The 22,488-nt window shown below is 32.3% G+C and overlaps 2 long non-coding RNA genes and 2 pseudogenes across 2 annotated transcripts; 2 read left to right on the forward strand and 2 right to left on the reverse strand.

The window, feature by feature from the left end:
* Nucleotides 1–4,219: 4,219 nt before the first annotated feature.
* Nucleotides 4,220–4,737, reverse strand: LOC124942783 (annotated as a pseudogene).
* A 5,501-nt stretch (nt 4,738–10,238) lies between these two features.
* LOC124944044 lies at nt 10,239–11,875 on the reverse strand. Its single transcript, XR_007099789.1, has 3 exons — nt 11,796–11,875; nt 11,200–11,372; nt 10,239–10,677 (listed from the first exon to the last, which is right to left on the reverse strand). It is a non-coding gene; the product is annotated as an uncharacterized LOC124944044 (long non-coding RNA).
* LOC124944046 lies at nt 11,820–12,984 on the forward strand. Its single transcript, XR_007099790.1, has 2 exons — nt 11,820–11,924; nt 12,098–12,984. It is a non-coding gene; the product is annotated as an uncharacterized LOC124944046 (long non-coding RNA).
* Nucleotides 12,985–17,676: 4,692 nt separating this feature from the next.
* Nucleotides 17,677–22,211, forward strand: LOC124943233 (annotated as a pseudogene).
* Nucleotides 22,212–22,488: the final 277 nt, after the last annotated feature.

The following is a 22,488-nucleotide window of genomic DNA, read 5'->3' on the forward strand; positions in this document are numbered from 1 at the left end:
GACTGTGGGTGACAATTTTCATTCTCTTTTCAAGAACCAGGATATATGCTCTGAACATTTGTTAGAATGTTCTTAAATACTTCATTCCCGTCTTATAATATTTGATCTTTTTTTATGAGTTTTGTTTTTAGCCAAGTTTCTGTGACCAAAGTTTCTTCGTGCAATCCTTATTTTAAGAACTTTGGTATGGAAGTCCAAATTGGTATATCCTTTTTATATTGTGTTTAGGAGTGAAATATATTACTCAATTCCATGTTACTAAGATTCTTTTCATCTATGTTTGTAATACTTACTAGCATAGTCATTGAATTAGTACATACACCCCAAAACATTTAATTGAATTATGATGGATGGATGCCCCACGACTATATAAAATGGACTTATTTCTGAGGTGCATGTGCAGTGTAATTTTATTTGATTAGTTGTAGTGATCGATGTCTAGCTAGCCTGCTTATAGTTTATTATTAACATGTGGTATTTATCTACATGCTTGATTACTTATAATTATTATGTTGTGGAATCTCTTATTTCTTCTGTTGTTTGTGGTTGAATAGGGTTTCATTTCCTTTCCTTCAATATACATTTCTGTTGTTTGTGAATGAATAGGGTTTCATTTCCTATCCCTCAATGTACATTGCAGCATACTTTATTTGCTATTTCATCATTGATTTGAATATAGATGGACAAATCTGTTTATGTTTATGTTTCTACTCACAAATACTAACTTGGTCAAGCTGAGCACCATCTTCTACTCATGGTCAGGGTGGTCCTCCAATGGGACCATCTTATCAAAATTACAACAACTATGGTCAAGATTACGGGCAGAAGCCGCCAGGTCCGTATTCCCATAGCCCACCCATAGCTGCCCAGGGGTATGGGGGGCAGTCTCATGGTCCTCCACCGACTTATTTATATATTTGAATAAATAATATATATATATATTTGAATAAATAATATATATATATATTAATATATATATGTATATATATTAAAACAAAAATACTCAATTAGCTTTTAATTTTCAGCCCCAATAGTTAAACGTGTCCGGCCGCAGAAGACTCAATCGCTGCCGCCACCGAAAGTCCAATTACTATATTTGCTGGAACATTGCCGCCACCGAAAGTCCGATTACTATATTTGCTGGAACATTGAGGAAGTTGAGGACTTTAAATGTTAAAACATTAGGCCAGCCCACGAAGGAAGGTACCTGGCTTAGATTATTATGGAATTTAACTGTTTATTCAACTGAAAATTAAATTGATAATTATTATTATATTTTTCAAAAAATAAATAACCATTCTAAAAGTACTCAATCAATACTATTAACGAAAATAAAATTAATATTATTTTAATTTAATTAATTTAAAATTAGTTTTTTTTTTTTTTTTGTGTAAAAATTAAATTTAATCTTAAACTTAATATTAACATATATTTTATCCTCTCGGCACCCACTTAATTAATCCTTAATTAACCCTTATTTTGTGACTCACATTTTTACATATGCATCTTTTATTCCATCGACAAACCAACCACCAATCTTAGTCGATCTCAATTGATGACACAACTCTTACATCTCGTCAAACTCAACCACTAACCCTCCAATTGACCCTCATTTTGTGGCTCACACTTTTTCATATGACTCTTTATCCCCTCGGCAAACCACTCACTGACCCTAATATTGTAACTCACACTTTGTTATATATGCTTCTATCCATCGACAAACCACTCACCAATCTTAGTCAACCTCCATTTTTTACTCCCACTTCAACAAATCAACAACTATTCCCAATTGATCACAGACCTCTTATACAACGTCAAACCAACCACTAACCATGTTAATGTAATTTCATTCTTAACCCTGAATAGGGTTTGTGTAGAGTATATATATACATGAATATTTTATAACCTAAAGGGCCGTATCTCCGGTCCATTTAATCATATATAATAATAGAATATCAACTAATATAACAGAGTCTAACACCCCTCCTCAAGTTTGAGCATGCAAATCACAGATGCCCAACTTGGATCTAAAATGGTCGAATAATTGTTTCTCAAGAGGCTTAGTGAGAATATCAGTCAATTGAGAAGTCGTGGGAACATGAGAAACAACAATAGTCCCATCCTAGATATGATCCCGTAAGAAATGTAAATCCACTTCAATGTGCTTGTTACGCTCATGAAACACTAGATTCTAAGCCATATGAAGAGTTGATTGGCTGTCTGAGTACACGTGCATACCCGATTGAGTTACTCCAAGGAACACCATGACCCCTTGTAGCCACTTCAACTCACAAATCAAAGTTGCTAAAGATCGATACTTAGCCTCAGCGGAAGTTAAGGCCACAATTGGTTGTTTCTTGGACTTCCAAGACACGAGAGAAGAGCCAAGAAACACCAACCACCCAGTAACGGATCTGCGAGACTTGGGACAGGATGTCCAGTCCGAATCGCATGTTTCTGTTTTTAAAATTTGTTAATTTCGTCCTTCGATTCAGAAGGATCGCCGAGAGGACCACTACCAAGGGAAATATAATATATCCCTCCAGCTCGTCTAACAAAGGTGGACTTTCCAAAATTCGGTGGATTGGACATGGAAGTAGAGATGACAATGGGTACCCGTATACCCGATACCCATGGGTACTCGATGATCGGGTTCGGGTATTTAAAATCGGGTTCAGGGTTAGGGATGAGGAGTAAAAAATGTTACCCGATCGGATTCAGGGATGGATAGTGTTAGAAACCAAACTCGATACCCGATACCCGAATATATTAATATATATATATATATATTGTTAAAATTTAAATAACTTTTAAAATTCTACATCTTAACCATCATTATCTTAACCATCATTACAATACAATAAATATAGTATTTATTTTCTCTTTACCCAAAACCATAAGTCACACCAATCCAATATCATTATAATAAATGTTGTTCTCTCTCATTAGTCATATGACTCTTAATCTTCATTATTCATTTTTCATCTTTTTTCAACTTTACTTTAACTTTTATCTTCAATCTTCTCTCTAGTTTTGTTCTTCTATCTTCAATCTTCTTTATAGTTTTTATTCAACATCTACAACATAACTATGCAAGGTGTGTTTAGTTATTTTGATCTTTTTACTGCTCTATATTTAGGTTCCATGGTCATTTACTTACTCATTCACAATAACCTTTGGATTTAAACAAAGAAATGTGTGAAACACTCTTATCACCTTTCTCAATGCACATGAATGTGAACCCTTCATCAAGGCCGGTCCTAAGGTAAGGCCAGCGGCTAGTACTAGCACAATAGTGTCTTTCCTGGTGGTCTCTAAGGCTAAGGCGGTTGTGGTCCATTTGTTTTCTCTTATTTTGGTCCACCTTTACTTTTCGGGTGTTTTGCATGATTTATTAAACGATGACATTCTTCTTCTCTTCTTTGATTATTCTTTCCCTTTTCCCTTCTCCTTTTATTCAAATACAAGTCTTCAACCCATCAAAAGGTATCCATCAAAGTAACACACCAAATCATTCTGAATCCTATTCTATTGGTATAATGTATCATTCCAAAAAAAAAAAATACTCACTTTGTAGGGACTTTTTGGTGGAGTTTTGATAGCTCAAAACATCGTTATTTAAAATCATGAGATTCCATTTGCAAATATAAATTTTCAAGGGTATTGGATTGTGCAATGTAAAGGGGAAATTTGACTAAATGACCTCAAAGGTGGGGTTATTTGACCTGGTGGCAAAATATAATTTTTATTGCGTTCGTGGTATTTTATTATTTTTTGACGAAATTATCCTTGTAGCGAAACGCTAAGGGACTTAGCGTTTCGCTAAGTGGTAATGCGTGAAATGTCCAGATTACCCTTACTATTTAATATATTATTGCATATTTTTTTCATTTCTTTTCTTCTCCTTCTCTATCTTCCCGCTCTTCTCCTCCTTCTCTCTAAACTGGGCGGCGGCGATCGGCGGCGACGGCGAAATCCACGACAATGAGCTCCACGACGAGCACGAGCATTGTTTCACTTGATACATTTATCCTATGATATTTTAAGTTTATTGATGTTTGGTTTATGCATCTTCGTGAATTGTGATACACTATTTGATATTTAACTATGTTAAAACTAAATACATAAACATGAATCGTCTTAGCTCAGCTGTTAGAAATACCCAAAGAAGTAGTTCACTTTTTACATATTATTATTTTCTTAATTAGAATTAATTTATTTATTTACTGAAGTAATCTTCGGTCCTGCTCTTGAATTCAATTTGTCCAAAAGTCAATGCCAAGAACAATCCCAAGTGCAAGCAGGGCCAGTTGGGAAGTGAGCAAGCTCAGTCTCAATGCTGGAAAAGAAAGTCCGGTCAAACTGTTGTCGTTGATCGCCGAAATACTGGAAGGTGATGACCATCCGATCAACCCAAACCCAATCACGTTTAGATCTTTCTAATCCCTCTCGAAACTACAATCAAACAAACAAATTTCAATTCTATTCTTATTTTCTTACATTACATACATACATGATACATAACATGTAAACTTTCCACCTGAGGCTTTTGCTGCAACATCAAAAGGTTCCTGGCTCTAACCGGAGTCTTTAGGAATCCTAAGCTCAATCTCACTGGTGATGAAGACAGACAAGAACCGCCTAGACCGGTGATTGTGCTGCCGGCGGTGGCCATTGTTGATGCCATCATTTAGGGAAGAAGAATAATAAGGAATTTTGTGGGTAGTTGTGAAATGTGTGTGGTTAGCTACTTAGCGAAACGGTAAACACTTAATTAAATGCTAAATGCTAAGCATTTAGTGAAATGCTAAGCATATAGCGAAACGCTAAGCACTTAGCAAAACGGTAAGCACTTAGCGAAACGGTAAGTCCTTAGCGAAACTTCCCTAAAACCAATATGAACCAAATAACATATATTATTAATATTAAAATTAATATTAATATTAATATTAATATTATTATTATTATTATTATTAAAATTGTTATTAAAATTATTATAATAATTAATATTATTATTAAAATTATTATAATAATTAATATTATTATTAAAATTATTATTATTATTATTATTAAAATTATTATAATAATTAATATTATTATTAAAATGATTTTTAGAATTATTATTAAAATTATAATTATTATTAAAATTAATATTATTATTGTTATTAATATTAATATTATTATTAAAAAATTTATTATTATTATTAAAATTATTATTATTATTATTATTAAAATTAATATTATTATTATTATTATTATTAATATTATTATTAAAATTATAATTATTATTAACAAAATTATTATTATTATTTTAAATTATTATTATTATTATTAAAATTATTATTATTATTATTATTAAAATTATTATTATTATTATTAATATTAATATTATTATTATTATTAATATTATTATTAAAATTAGTATTATTATTATTATTATTATTAAAATTATTATTATTATTATTATTAAAAAATTTATTATTATTAATATTGTTATTATTATTATTATTATTAAAATTATTATTATTATTATTATTATTAAAATTAAAATTAAATTTATTAATATTAATAGTAATATTAATATTAATATTAATATTATTATTATTAAAATTAATATTATTATTTTTTATTATTATTTTTATTATTATTATTTTTTTATTATTATTTTTATTGTTATTTTTTTTTTTTATTATTATTATTTTTATTATTATTATTATTTTTTTTTATTTTTTTTATCTAAGTGGATTTCAAAAAAATTTCAAAAGAAATTGGACAACCAACCTAAAGAGGAAGCCATTATAATAATTATTATTATTATTATTATTATTTTATTTATTATTATTTTTAATAATATTATTATTATTATTATTATTATTATTAAAATTATTATTGTTATTAAAATTATTATTATTATTATTATTAAAATTATTATTAAAATTATTATAATAATTAATATTATTATTAAAATTATTATTATTAAAATTATTATAATAATTAATATTATTAATAATATTATTTTTATAATTATTATTAAAATTATAAAAATTATTATTATTATTATAAAAATTATTATTATTATTATAAAAATTATTATTATTATTATTGTTATTAATATTAATATTATTATTAAAATTGTTATTATTATTATTATTATTATTTTTAAAACTATTATTATTCTACAAGTCTAATAAAAAAAATGTCAATTGAACTGAAAAAAATTGAATTATACAAAAATATAGAATTGAAAAATTCTCATTTTTCATCGATAATAGAAGTATAAAGTACAATTGTTCAGGCATAAAGGAGAATATTACCTTCATAACAAGTCCATATGTTGTGCCTTTAGGTCTTTTTCCTTTTTCCTTAAATTGTTGCAATACCCAAAACGCACCCTCCCATTGTTTCCGTTGCACACAAGCATTTAGTACCTTCGTTACAGTTGAAAAAACAAATATTTTGTCAGGAAAATCAAATGCAACTAGACATATATGTAGATATGCCCTTAATCTCAATTCTCAACTTGAATTAAAATCTCAGCACAACCATGTCCTTCAAGATCAAAGATGAGTCAATTCAAATGGTAACACTTGAGAAGAGTAACTGAAAATATCAAAATATTAATTTTAGGGCGTACAAAAATGTGGTCAAAATGCCCCCATGACATGTAAAATGGGATAATCCCTAATTCAACCATAATTATATTATATTATGAAATATATTATTAATATCATGATTCTAGGGATATACCATATCTATATTCCCTCCCTCTGATCCAAGTAACAAAGTCTATAATCGACGGGTTTTAACCTAATATTATGCTTCACAATCTAGTTACCAAATGTTTATGTAATTGGAAACAGACTCAGATAAAAAAACATTAACAATAGGTGTTTCCAAATGAGGCTAATCAACTAATCAGAGCTATGATTCATAATTATTGCAAAAAGACAACTTCGAGGGGAGAGTGAAAGCCTAATGAGCAAAAAGACAACTTCGAGGGGATAGTGAAAGCCTAATGAACTAGTGAATAGAAACAATCAATTCTCCACATCACAAAAAGAATAAAGATATATTAGATTCCAAATGAAAGAATAAATCAACTACCTCATTTTGTGGGATTTAAAACGATCACACAATTGAAGCTAATTTCCATAAACTGCAAAACCCGTCTCCAATTCCCAAACCTTCCCAAGAGTTGAATAACACTCACTACAGAGTAGAGTAATCTGTGTATCTAATTTTTGCACTTCGCATCATCTTAGAGAACATCCACCCTGGCATATCAATATCAGCGCCAAGCGCCATTCAAATTGTTCAAATGAGAAGGAACAAACAACTAATCCATTTGAATACAAGTTCATGAAATATCAGCTAATAACATGACAAAGATTAAGTAAAGGCATTTGAGTTATTTGAAATTCCAACAAATTATACTTTCAAAAGATAATCAACACTGTGTTTAGTCACCAATTAGCTAGCTTAGCTACTCTATCCTCTGTTTCTACACTGTGTTTAGTCACCAATTAGCTAGCTTAGCTACTCTATCCTCTGTTTCTACACGAGGCAATCGACCCTTGCCCAACTCTAAAAGACTATCACATCTCGTGGTCGAAGCAGGGTTTCGAAGAAATGAAAGTCTGCAAGGCCAGCATTTACATACACCGATTCAAATGTTTTCTTGTTCTTCATCAGTTTCAACAAGTGATTCAGCAGTTCCTCGTCAATTTTTACCATTGGATTGACAGTGATTGGATCTTTGAGCTTCATTTGTTTTCTTCCAGGGTCGGTGTAAAGAGAAAGTAGTTTCTTCGACCTCATACTCCTTCTCTTTTAATTGACACCCGTATTTTGACTTCCACCACATCCACATTCTGCTTCTTTTGCTTCTTCTTCTTGTCTTCCACAAACAAATCCTCTTCTTTTTTCTCATCCACCTTCTTCACCTTCTTCACCTTCTTTTGTATATTTACCTTCTTCTCCACCTTTGGCTTCTGCACATTTACTTTCTTTTCCACCTTCGGTTCCTGTACATTGGAAAAGATTATACATAAAATGCTATTACATTAATAAGGTGGAGAAAATTGTACATACACAAAGTGGAGAAATACATACCTTCACCTTCTCACCCAACTTCTCATTAACCAAATTTACATTAACCAATTTTTCATCCGTCTTCTCAACCAACACATCCTCATCCCCCTTCTCCACCTCCATATTCTGATCCTCAATCTGTCCCTGCCCATTGGAAAATATTATACATAAATTGATATTATAGAACATGCGAGAATTGTAAATACACAAAGTGGAGAAATGCATACCTCCATCTCATCATTGTCCGGATTCTCCACAATGTGAACATTTTCATCCCCAATCCGGTACACCTTCACCACATTGTCAACACCCCCAATCTGGACCAGCGCATTGGAAAGATTATACATAAAATGTTATTAAATGAACGCATTGGAAAGATTATACATAAAATGTTATTAAATGAACAAGGTGGAGAATTGTACATACACAAAGTGAAGAAATACATACCTCCACCTTCTCACCCAACTTCTCAATCACCAAATTTACATTAACTAAATTTTCATCCTCCTTCTCAACCAACACATCCTCATCCCCCTTCTCCACCTCCATATTCTGATACTCAATCTGGCCCTACACATTGGAAAAGATTATACATAAAATACTATTAAATGAACAAGGTGGAGAATTGTACATACACAAAGTGGAGAAATACATACCTTCACCTTCTCAATCATTAAATCTTCCTCATTCTTCTCAAACAGATCCTCCACCACCTTCTCCACCTCCATATTTTCAATCATCAAATCTTCCTCCACCTCCTCAAACATAAAATCTTCCTCATTCTTCTCAAATAGATCCTCCACCACCTTCTCCACCTCCATATTTCCATCCCCAACCCCAATCTCGTCCACATTGTCCATATCAACCACATCCTCATCGACAATCTGTCCCTGCCCATTGGAAAACATTATACAAAAATAGATATTATAGAACATGCGAAAATTAGACATAACAAAGTGGAGAAATACATACCTCCACATTCTCAATCACCAAATCTTCACCAGTCTTCTCAAACAGATCCAAATCGTGATCATTCACAATATCCTCAACCTTCTCATACTTCTCCTTCTTCTGCTTCCTCTTTATTAGTCTCATTCTCAGTTTCTCTTTTAATGTGGCTGATATTCTCCACTTCTCCTTCCTTTTTTTCTTCTTCTTCCTTCTCAGTTCCTCCTTTAGTATGTCAATCTGTTCTTGTAGTTGAAGTTTATGTTCTTTTAGTTGAAGTTGATTCTCTTTAATAAGGAGCTTTACCTCTTTCGTCAGTTCTTGTAGTTGAAGTTGATTCTCTTTAAGGAGTTCTTGTAGTTGAAGTTTATTCTCTTTAAGGAGTTCTTGTAGTTGAAGTTGATTCTCTTTAAGGAGTTCTTGTAGTTGAAGTTGATTCTCTTTAAGGAGTTTTACCTCTTTCGTCAGTTGATCCAATTTACATCCATCATTATTTGTTATTGTTGGAGTCATTTGAGGGTCATCATCATCTGCCATTGTACCGGGGGAGCTCTCCACAGAATCAGAGGTGTTGGGGCTGGGAGGAGCTCTCGACTTTTGTCTTGTCTTCCTCATGGCGGGTTTGGGAGGAGCTACATCTTCAATCTCTTCATGTTTCCTCTTTCTGGAATCTAGTTCATATAATGAATCATACAAGTTACCTCCCATATCTTCAAAATCCTCCCCACTATACAAGATATTCTCCTCTTCAGACACTTCCATCTTTTTAACAACCTTGCCTTGCAGGGCATCATGAATATCAGAGACGGTGGTCTTCCCGCTGGATTTGTACTGTATTATCCTTGCGCAGACAGACTGATGCATTTGTAGCTTCCTCTGGGCAAGTTTGGGGACAAACGTTTGCAAAACCTCATAGGTCCACACTTGGAAAGCTAGTGCGAACCCACATACGGTATAAGAAACATCCAACTTCTTGTCTTTCTTCTTCTTTTTCATGGTTTTCGTCTTCTGTAAATATATATTCCTGAAGTGTTCAAGGTTCTTGTTCAAACCCTTGAGGGTTGCTTTAAAGGCCAACTTTCCCCATGGAAATCGGAGGAAAGTGTCGATGTCCTCGACAATGCGGAAGAGTTTGATATTTATTATCTTCCTTCGGTCAAAGGAGAACAAATAATGACAAAGAAATAATACCAGACCCAACTTCAATGTATCTTCCTTGTCAGAGCAAGAGTCAAATTTTGAGAAAAGGTCTTTTGTTCTAACAATCATATTACCTTTAAAATATTTTATCACCAATGGTGGACATTCTTCAACTTCATTGAAAATGGTTTCCACCGCAGGGAATCTCCCAAAATTGAGGCCTGTGACCAAGGCAAACTCCTTCATCCCAAAGCAAAGCTCCTCTCCATTAACGAGGAACTTCATCTCCTTAGAATTTGAGTTGCTTTTTCTCAGGAGCATTTGATGTATAATCGAACCTGAGAACTGCAGTGACGGGGCTCCTTTGAATATATATCGGAATTGGGTTTGTTCTAACCTTTCCACGAGATCCATTTGAGCAAACTTGGTAGCAATGTTGGACAGATTGGATTTCCATGATACTTTACCATTAAACTCAGGAATTATGGTTGACGTCATCTACAAAAAAATGAACAAGAAGTAAGTAAAAAACAAACAACATTGGACAAACAGTTAGAATATAAAATATTCAATCATATTAATCATCAAAGCTAAAAAATGACAACTAAAACAGGGCCACATCAAAAGTAGTTAAATAAATTTCCCCAAAGCTCAAGAAAGAGATCCTACCATGTAACAAGATACATAGAACAGAGAGTCATTCAGATATCAATCAGACAGTAAAATTTAAAATACATTACAATTACCTTTATAATAGGGAACTTTTGTTACCATCAAGAATAGAAAATGGTTAAAATCAAATCTACACAAGTATAGGAAGGGAAAGGGTTTTACTGACTTCCCTAACAGAAACCCATGAATGCAAAACTTATCATTAGATGAATACAAGAAAAGAAGAACATGAATCAATATCTGCCTAATTTCCAGAAGAAGGGTTATATGGCTAAGAAATTGACTTAGTTGAATCAACCATACTTAGAACAATCAGAAAATCATCAATACTCAATTTATGCTAATAACCTGAAAATGCAGGGAACAGGAGACGGATATTGCAGTGGTTCTCTAGCTTTTCTGGTAATGGAGATTCAGATCACAAAAAGGGTGCTAAAGCATTATCTCAGTTTGCATTTGTGAACAGGGATATATCTGTTGGGAGGAGCTTGAATGAAAAGGTAATAAACATGGGCAATCTCCTGCAATGGTTGCCACAAAACCTCATTACTTTTTGGATTTGGATGTAGCGAAAACTATAGAAAATTTTATCGTACCAGAATTTTGGTCCTCGGACGAGTTTGCAGAGTCACTAAAAGACGGAGAAATTTTGTCAATCGATAGAGAATTCTTCGTCGACTTCTTTGTTAAATTGATTAACAAGGGCTCGAAAGAAGCATGGAATGTGGTCAACGAGTTTCTAGTGGAACAGCCATTCTCATCATCGTTGTGTCGGCAGTCGGGACACTAAGCAAACTCCTAGAGACAAGAACAGAACCGGTTGATTTTACTAAGCTTGAGATTATCCTTACAAAACCGATGCCTCTACTTTGGATAAGTGAATACCTGTATTGTATGTATGTATGTATGTATCAGCAAAAGAGAAAAGAAGACGAAAAGAATACCTGTGTTTGATCCTCCTGTCCGTCTGATGCTGTTGGGGAAATGAGGATCAGGTGAAGAAGACTGCTGCTGTCATCCGTGGAAGAAGAAGAAAAGAAACGACTAAGTGCTGTTTGGTTTCCACTTTTAAGGTCTTCTAGCTAGGCCCTGTTTGTTTCTCCATAGTTGGTTAAAATATATGTTAATATTATGGGACTTCATATCAACTTGCATTTCTTTTTTTTTTTTGATTAATTGTCTGTTTAAACCATATTGAGTAAGTACCTTTGATTTTTATTCTCACAAGCTATTTTTCAAATTGTAGAAGTTACATGCCTTCATCATTGTTCTCGTCCAAGTACATGGGAACGCACTCTTTCTGTTCGAAGAAATGCCCGAGAGAGATGTTCCATTCTGGAATGCAATTATGAACACAGACGGCCTCTTTATGGAGGCAATTATACATCTTGAACTAATGGTATGGCCGAATTCAGTTACATTTGTTTGTACTTTGTACTTCATCTTGGTAAATTCATTCACAAGAACCCAAGCAAGATATATGTCACTAAACCCACTTCATTCATCACGAGTGCACTGCCAGAATTGAGATGATGTAGAACCAGATGGAATCATATTCGTTGGTTTGTTGAATTTGTGCATGCATGGAGAACTGGTTGAACAAATGTTGATTGAAGATTATGGAATCAACCAATAGATAGAGCACTACAGTTCTAAGAAAATGTGGATGTTGTAAAGAAGATGCATGAGTATGTGGACTGATGAGGTTGTGTGGCGTCTCTGCTCAATGCGTGGCGATTAAACTGGTTGAATATCCATAATTCTAAAGATGATACTGTTGTTACAGTAGCTAAAATTATAGCTAGTAATTTATGTATGGGCAGTTATGTGTGAGGCTTAGTAATGTTGCAGAGTTATGTGAGTTAGTAATCTGCAATACTGAGTATACATTATACGACTCCTCAATGTCGAAATCGCGGTTCAGAATCACAGGTCTTCAGGCTTCAAAGTTCTCCCTGTGACATTTTGGAGGTTTATGTGGAAGTTCATCTTCAACTTCACATTCATCCCGATTCATCTCTCTCCTGGTAATTATTTGTTGAACTTACAAACTCTTATTTCTTACATGGTTATTTGTTGCTGAAATTTCTAAATCGTACTGAAATTATTGAAAGTGGCTGAAATGATTAATTATTTGTGGCTTTCAATAATTGTTGCTGTCATGTTATTTGGGTCTAATAGACTAATAGTTGTTGAGGATAGCAATGGAAGGACCCAAACAACATTATTGAAAGCTTTTATTAGTTATTAGTTTCTGAAATGATTGAAAGTTGCTGAAGTTTTAGTTATTAGTTGATTTCAATAACAGTTGTTGACTTGTCATTTGGTTCAAATAGATTATTAGTTGTTGTTTGGGTCTCATATATGGTTACTGTTTGGAATAGGAATTGAAGGTCCAAACAACATTATTGAAAGCTTCTATTAGTTATTAGTTGCTGAAATTCCTAAATCTTGCTGAAATTTGATGAAATTATTTGTTTTTGGTTAAACTTATCTCTACGGCTATTACTTATTTACATTAATTACTGAAATATTCACATGTGTTCAAATTTTAGTCTTATATTTTATATTGAAATTAGATGGATAACAAAGTTTGAAGATCCAATGAGGGAAGTACTAGTATTAAAGAAGTTGAATTTCAATTTCAATATCATACTATTAAAGAAACTGATCTTCAATGTCAACATACTAGGACCAACTTATGGTCCTCAACCTAATAGTGATAGTAAACGAAAAATAGATGCAATACTATAAGCGCTAGTCGGTTGTAACTTGCAAGCGGATGACTTGGTGCTCTAATATTTGCAATGAAAAATAAATAGTTAGTTTGAGAGAGATGCTTTTAAACTGTTAGATTTTTACTTTCAGTGTTATAAAACTCTTCATTTTACTGATAGTAATAGAGAAACAAGATCTCAAAACAATATTTTAGTATTTATCGAGTTAATCAAGTTGACTCGCTAGTTTATTACGATTCTACTCTGAAACAAGTTTTTTCAACTCGTCACTCGATCTCCTTTTGATTTATTATAAGGTTGTTGGTTCGAAGATGGGCACTTGTCTCCCTTTGATCCTTTTTCTAGTAGTATAATATACTATAATTGTAGTGGGTTGCTTTTACATACGACAGATTTGTCTGGGCTACTATAGACGGGTGACATTCTGATAAGTGTAACTATAACAATTGCTCATGGGATCATCTTCCGTATTAAATTTGGTAAATAACTGTGTTTTGTTTTTTTGATAAATTGGTAAATAAGTGTTTTCATATTCATCTTCTCATACCCATCTCGGGTAGCTGGGATGAGATGACAAGAGTCTTATCGCGTCTCTCTAAAATTGCAGTCATGGTAAAATCTTGGTTTATTTAATCATTAGGGAATCCTAAGCACACGGATTTTCATAAATAGAAAATGGAAATTCTAACGAGTTGATCATCCTAGGTTTCAAGTTTGATTCTCAGTGAAAACACCTGGATTGAAGTGAGGGTTATGACAGTGAGTTGATGTGCTAGTCTACTCCTTTGAGGATTAGCCCGGACACTCATATGAGGAAAAAAAATCATCTTCACATCACTTACAATCATCATTATGGATGCCTCAATTTGGCAGGCCTTGGTTAACACCAATTTGGCGAAAGCTGTTCTACGTTTGTATACTTGCTTATTCAAGTTTATTTTCATTGTTAACATTTAAGAGAGCTGACTGTATTTCATACTCTTTTTCCTTATAGCTTTCGATTATTTGAGAATAAGGACGGGAGGTTCTCTTCAAGATCAAGTCTTGTATGGAGCAGGAAATTTGAATTTGTCATGCCAACCTTTCAGAGAGATGGCGGATGGATTGTTCGGATTTGCAAGAGGATGCTTATTTATGTATGGATAGGTGGGATAAGTTGAACCAGTTCTTCAAGTAGACAAGGTAATAATACTAGGATTTCTCATGTTGGGTGAAACTCTGGAGAAACAACTCCAATTTTTCTAAAAAATAATATAGTTTCACTATGGGCGTCCTAGGGTGAGTTGTGTGGCGAACTGGGGGCCTACTTGGTATCATTGGAAATATAACTCAAAGAGATTTTAATGGTAGCTCATACACTCAAAATGGACCCGTAGTTCAAAAGTAATGTTTTTTAGAAGTATAGAATACCACCATTTAACTCCTGGGATTTAGACCTGGAGTGTTGCCTTTCTTGTACTAATCGGGCGAGTGCCTTAATTATCGATCCAGAGTTCGGGATCAGTTCCATTCGAACGGTATGTGAATCATCTTCCCAACCCAAGTTGAATCACCCAAAACCATCAACTACAACTCAAGTTATGAATTTTAAGTGGAAGGGTGTCCAAGTTGATCTTCATAAGAACACTCTTCATTAATGTCGACATTTCATATAGACATAGGCTTCATTGTAAAATCGGGCTGAACACTCATTAAGGGGACTCATTTCTATTTTCAAAACATCCAAGATCATTAGATTCCACCTGGCATAGAAGTCGGAATGAATCTATGAAGTTTTGGGTTCATTGGTAGCTTGAAAGGATTCCAAAGGTGCAAATTCTTCTTTTTTTCTTCTTTCAAATAACCCCCTTTTCAAATAATCCTCTTTTCAACACCAAAAGAACGATCAAATGCTTCCTACCTCCATTTCATTTGTGTTTGACTCTTCTTTGACCCGGGTTGACTCATCGGTTGGCGAGTTGACTCGAGTTTGACCCATTCTTTCGTTTTCTTCTTTTTTGAGCGTCTTCTGCACATATTTGGCAACAACAATATTATACTTAAAATTTAAGATTTTCAAAACGTAAAATATGAACGTGTCACAGGTTTCGGAAATCGTGTTGTCGTGAAAAACGACGATTTGACTCCTAAACGGGCTTCGAAATGACCATTTGGTACATTTTTCCAACAACAATATTATACTCAAAATTCACGATTTCTCAAGCCGGTTATTCTAAAGGTACGAGGGGATTCGAGACTTGACCATTTTTGAAATTTGTCCTTTGGATCATCGCTTTTAGGCTTTTCTAATCCAGTTTTCGAAATACATTTTTCTTTTTTGGTTTTTCCGGTCCAATAAACAAGCATCAATATTATATTAGACCGGTTTTTTATTAGATATTTAAGGTATAAAAATGGGGTGTCTACAATAAAGACAATTATCATGTTCTGTATAATAAATCCTATTGTAGTTAGACTTAAAGAAATTTAAGCATGTCATTGTGTTAGAATAAGTTAAATGAAGAAAAAGAAAGAATTAATTATTAGAGAAACAATTAATTAATATTAATTTGATTAAAATAAACTTAGGTGAATAAAACTAATTTAAATCAAACACGACATAATCTTGAAGATGAATAAGTGAATAAAATTAAGCTGTGCAAATGTCTATGCGCATGTACAACTCAAGAAGCGCAAACAGACGTCCTAAGCTCAAACAGCACAAGCAGACGTTCTAAGATGAAGAAGCGCGAGTAGTCATCTCACTCCAAGCAGACGTCCTGGTCTCAAGAAGCGCGAGTAATATGGATAGGTGGGATAAGTTGAACCAGTTCTTCAAGTAGACAAGGTAATAATACTAGGATTTCTCATGTTGGGTGAAACTCTGGAGAAACAACTCCAATTTTTCTAAAAAATAATATAGTTTCCAAATAGGCTGTTATGGTATTATAGACCCTCATTTTAGCTTACTATTTATAATTTTAAAATCCTGAGCCTACAAACTTATTAAATATAATTCGTCTAGTGTTTTTTTACATAAATTTGTTGAATAAAATTATAAATAAAAGTTGGGCCTAACTAATTTCTTTTTGTTAATTTTTCTGCTTGATGGTCGTGATGAAAATAAAATGCGGAAGGAGAAAGAAAGAATTAGAGGGCTTCCAACTCACTTTCCCTCCGAATCAGACGGAGTGAGTGGAACGATTCGGAGGGGAAGTGATGATTTTCGCGCATACAGGTATGACAAAAATGTTCCACAATCTCACCCTTATATCCAATTTAAATCTAGCTTGCAATCAAGTAAAGAATTCAGGTTGTTATCCAATCTTTAATTTGTGATTCTACTTGAAATCTTCTATTTTCTTTTTAAAATGTTTATAATGATTTTTCTTAAAATCTAACTAAATTTTTACATCAAACTGTTACGTACCAGCCTAGGATTTGTAGAAGAATAGACAAGGATGGTCTAAAGGTTTAACCCCTTGAAGGAATTTGAAACAAAATATAAGAACCATCAAAACTCCATTTCCCGCAAAACAACCAATTGAGAAACTTTCTTCAAATCTTAGTTTCTAAATACTAAATAGGCTCAATTTTTCTTTCTTTTTTTTAGTGAAAAAGACCGTTCTTAAATTAATAAATGAAATGACCACAAAACTTCTCAAAATAGAAGGAAAGAGGAAAATACTCTCAAGGAGCTTTGAGTAGCTTAAACATCAATGAACTAGTTTATTAGACTATCTATAAAGTAACCAAAACCAAAATATCTGTATTAACTATCTGTAATGTAATCAAAAAACCAAATATAAGTATTAACCCCTCTTAAAGAGGTTGAAACAAATGGAAGACAAAAATAATAAATTAAAAAATTAACAGTTCACACAAAGAAGGAAAGACAGATCTTAGCACTAAAAAGGTTATGATCAACATTTATTTTAGTTCTTACGACTTGTCTTGATTTAATTTTTATTTATGTTGAGATTTTAATATCGTACTCTTTTCTATGTGTAATGACTTGGTTTATATATATTGGTAGATTATGTTGACCCAAATTTTTAAATGATGAAGTCTAATGAAAAAATATCACTTTTAATATATATATATATATTATGGTCTTACCTTCTTTCTTGCTCCCTTTGGATCCCAGATTCCTCCCAATGCAGCAGGAAAATATCTCGGTCTTCTCAACAGAACGACCACTTCTGATATATCGGGAAACCAATTTGTTGCAGTTGAATTTGACACATTTTACAACCATGAATTCGATCCTCCATACGGACATGTCGGTATTTATGTGAAATCATTAGCTTCAGTTACTAACTTTCCTTGGAATGCAAGTAAGTATAGTGGAAATTTGATAGATGTTTGGATCACATACAATTCTTCAACTACTAATCTGAGTGTTAGTTGGGATAACAAGACACATCCCAATTCAACTCTCTCTTATAAAGTAGACTTGAAGAATGTTTTGCCACAATGGGTAATGGTTGGATTTTCAGCTGTCACGGGTATGCTTATGGAGAAGCATGTGGTTCAATCATGGGAGTTTAGTTCAAACATGAATATGAAGGAACAAAGTGGAACAACTAGTCATATCAAATTGATTTTAGGTATATCTTTATCAATGGGTCTGCTCTTGATTGGGATAGTTGTAATTACAGTTAAATCTATATGCAAGTCTAGCTATTTTGAAGCCAATTTGATCAATATGAACGATGGTCTTGAAAGAGGGATAGGTCCGCGCCCATTTTCCTACATTGATCTTGCGCTGGCTACGGATAACTTCTCGGAAGCACGAAAGCTAGGGGAAGGGGGTTTTGGGAGTGTTTACAAGGGCTACTTAATTTCATTGGACCTGTTAATTGCCGTAAAAAGGATATCGAAAGGGTCTAAACAAGGGAAGAAAGAGTATCTGACCGAGGTTAAGATCATCAGCCAATTAAGGCATCGCAATTTGGTTCAACTCATTGGATGGTGCCACGATCATCGGGGAGAATTCCTACTAGTATATGAATTCATGTCGAATGGCAGTCTCGATTCACACCTTTTTGGCAAGAGAGTTGTGCTCAATTGGCTCACGAGGCACAAGATAGCTCTCGGTCTTGCATCTGCTCTACTTTATCTGCACGAGGAATGGGAGCAATGCGTTATACATAGGGATATAAAATCAAGCAACATGATGTTAGATTCGAGTTTCAACGTCAAACTTGGAGACTTTGGATTGGCGAGGCTCACTCACCACGAGCATGGCCCAGAAACGACAGGCCTAGCTGGAACACTAGGTTACATGTCACCCGAATACTTAAGGACCGGTAGGTCGAGCAAAGAATCAGATGTTTACAGTTTTGGAGTGGTGATCTTAGAAATTGTCACGGGAAGAAAGAGCAGGGACTCCAAGCTTGCAAAAATGAAACGGAGTTAGTGGAATGGGTGTGGGACTTGTATGGAAAAGGAAAAGTTGTTGATGCTATTGATGAAAGATTGAATAACAAATTCAATAGTAAAGAAGTTGAATGTTTAGTTATTGTTGGTTTGTGGTGTGTTCACCCTGATCCTAGTTTGAGGCCACACATGAAACAAGCAATACATGTTCTTCATTTCGATTCTTCGTTGCCCAAACTTCCGCCGAAGATGCCTGTTCCGACCTACCACCAACCTATTGAATCTAGCCCACCGCTAGTTACTTCTCACGAACCTCTGATTAGCTTTCAAGCATGTATGTTGGACGTTAAATTAGTTAATTAAATGTGCTTGTATGTTTCTTTTTCAGATTTTCATGCTTTTGTTATTGGCTATTGTTCTGGATTTCTTGTTTTTGTTATTATCTTGTATTGTTAAAGAGTTATGTGATTTTCACTTCATCTAGCTTGTTTATTATAAGTATCAATTTGTAATTGTTTGCAATGACATATATATGTGTTTTGGTTGTTGTCACTACTAACCCAATTTAAGTGTCAAAAATCTTACACAAAATATTTGATTCTTACGCCTGAAAAGGTTGTATTATTTTATTCTTAAAAATGTAAGTCTATTGTTTTTTTTTTTTTTTAAGATTTTACTTCTTGGTAAAATTAAAATTATAAATAAATGAGATACATGACAGAAGTAAAAGAACACAAACAATGGAGGAAACAAAATTCAAAACATAATAACAAATCAATACATAATAAATTAAAAATTTATTCAAAGAGTTTCATCCATATATTCACCATTAAATATGCCCTTACTTACAAATATATGTTTTTTTCCATTTTTTTTTAGTTTAATAATGAGTTAATTATCACAAATTCAGAAGAAGATATATTAGAAAATTAATTTACTACAAATATAAATAATATTAAAAAAATTTAAAACAATTAAATAAAAAAATTAGATATTAAATAATAAGATAAATTTATAAAATTAAAATTATAACATAGAAAGATCCAATAATCATATAATCACAATATCATACCATTGTGACTTATTTAAGTTCCATAATTATGATGGATGAATCAAATTAATCGAAATAAACCAAATCTATGTTGTCAAAATAATTTTTATCAAATATTTTGATTGTGAATAAAAATTATTATTGTTGAAGAGTTTGGTAAAATATTTGACAAAAAAAAAATTATACAAAATTATAACAAATCATTTATATTATATGGCAGATTTTTTTTTAAAAAAAAATCATACAAATCATATATAATTATTTTGAATAAAAAAATATCTGAAATTTATGGGTTGAATTTGGGGTCTTTCATGTAATAAAAACTGATATATTAGAATTATAATTATTTGTGTGTGTGTGGGTAATATGTAAAATATTCATGTACATCATCTTATTTTAATTTTTTCTTTCTATATTTTTTTCATTTACATTTATTTTTGTTTGAAAACTTTATTATATATATATATATATATATATATATATATATATATATAAATATATATATTTTTTAATTTATACCATAAATATCTAAAAACATTTAAAATATTATAAAATTATTAATTTGCGTTGAAAATATACACAAATTTCTCTTATTCGCATACCGGTCTCGAGCTTTGAATCCTAGCCTAAAAAAACGTAACTTTTAACCGTTAAAAAATAATAATAATAAATGAATTGTGGTGAAATTAGAACCTATGAAAAAATAAAAGTCCTAAATTTTCATCATAAACTACTCAACTAAATCATTTTATACTTTAAAACTCTAATAATATCATCTTTACTCTAGTATGTGGGCTGCGGTAGGGAGTGAGTTGGTTGGGCTTATTCCAGGATTCGCCCGGCTTATACGTTATATATTTATTTATTATTTTTCTAAGTCCTATCGTTGATAAAATCTTTCATCTTCGTTTTGAGATTACTTATTCAGCTTCATTATCAAATGACAACGTATTTGTAAACTAAAACGACAATGATGTTGTTACTCATTCGTCTTCTACATATTTAGATATTGTGTGATTGTGTTATACCTTAAAAATAATCTCTAAAAATAATAAATATTAATGTTGAAGTAGAAGAATATGTCAATAGTTAGAGATTGCGAAATATAAAATATAATATTGAAATACAAAACCCAAATATATTTGAATTGGTCGGCTAGACATAACTTATACGTACTTAAATGACGGATATCCCCTAAATTAGAATAAATTGTGAGACATAACTTATACTAAAATGACGGATATCCCCTAAATTAGAATGAATTGTGAGTGAAAATAAATGTAGTTTGATTTTAAGTTGAAACAAGTTTATTAATCCTAATAAGTTTAATCAAAATTTGAGAAACACATAATTGAAACCTTACACTGTTTATAATTAGAGTTACTATTTTTATATTGAACTATTTGAAAAGTCTAACAATTTTAAACTCAAATAAGGCCATCTTTAAGGCAAATTTCCCGATGCTCGCGGTTCTCCTGCCCTTGTGGCTAGGGAATTTAATAATGCTCAATCTAATGTGGCAGGAGAGCAAGTTGAGATAAAAGTCTCAAATGAGAAGGTAGATTTTGCTCCCACTCTCTATTACATATCCTTTTATCTTGATTATACATCTAATGACCTTGTCAATACAGGTTGAGTTAATTATTGGTAAAGGTGGAGAAACTATCAAAAATCTGCAAATGAGATCAGGTGCACGCATTCAGGTAAATTGTCTGCATTATATTAATTAGGGTTCATGCATGGAGCATATTGAACCTACTTGGAAAACCCATAATTCCTTTTTATGTTTATATATTTGTAAACACACTGCATTATTTGTAGAAAGAGTTCAATTTATAGAATTGATCATTGAATGGTATGAAATAGTAATTTGACCTAAATTTGTATCGAGATGCTAAACATAGAAATTGTAGCCTTTCAATTAGGCTCATTGTTCTATCCATCTTCCTGAAGTATGTAGATAATTGTGGTGATAGATCTTTTATTCCACTTTCTTAAGAAATGAAAGATTGTTGTGAGATTATTGGTATGAACAAGGATAATCACTAAAATGAATAAAAAATAAAATCATCATGTAGCTATTATCTTATGAATGTAGGTTGTATTAATTGAAATGTACTTTGGTACTTTAGGGAACCCCGAGTGGCAGTACCATGTTGTGGTTTAAGACAATTCAGTTGCAGGTCCTATCTAGTCAAAGAGATATCTAGCTATCTATCATAATAGAGTTATATGTGTATATTGCAATATCACGTTTTTACTGATAAAATAAAGAGAGAAGTTAGGATTTCTTATTAGCAAGCATAAAATAAACTGAATGTAATGAAAGAGTTTTTATAGTTAATGATTACAATAGACTGAAATACCCTTAATTGCTAATAGACTAAAATACCCTTAATTGCTAATAAATATAATAATACTAATATATCTAACATCCCCTCTCAAACTCACGATGCAACAATAATATGCATTGAGAGTTTGTTAGTT

Source organism: Impatiens glandulifera, chromosome 6 (genome assembly GCF_907164915.1).
Source record: "Impatiens glandulifera chromosome 6, dImpGla2.1, whole genome shotgun sequence".
NCBI classification, from domain to species: Eukaryota; Viridiplantae; Streptophyta; class Magnoliopsida; order Ericales; family Balsaminaceae; genus Impatiens; species Impatiens glandulifera.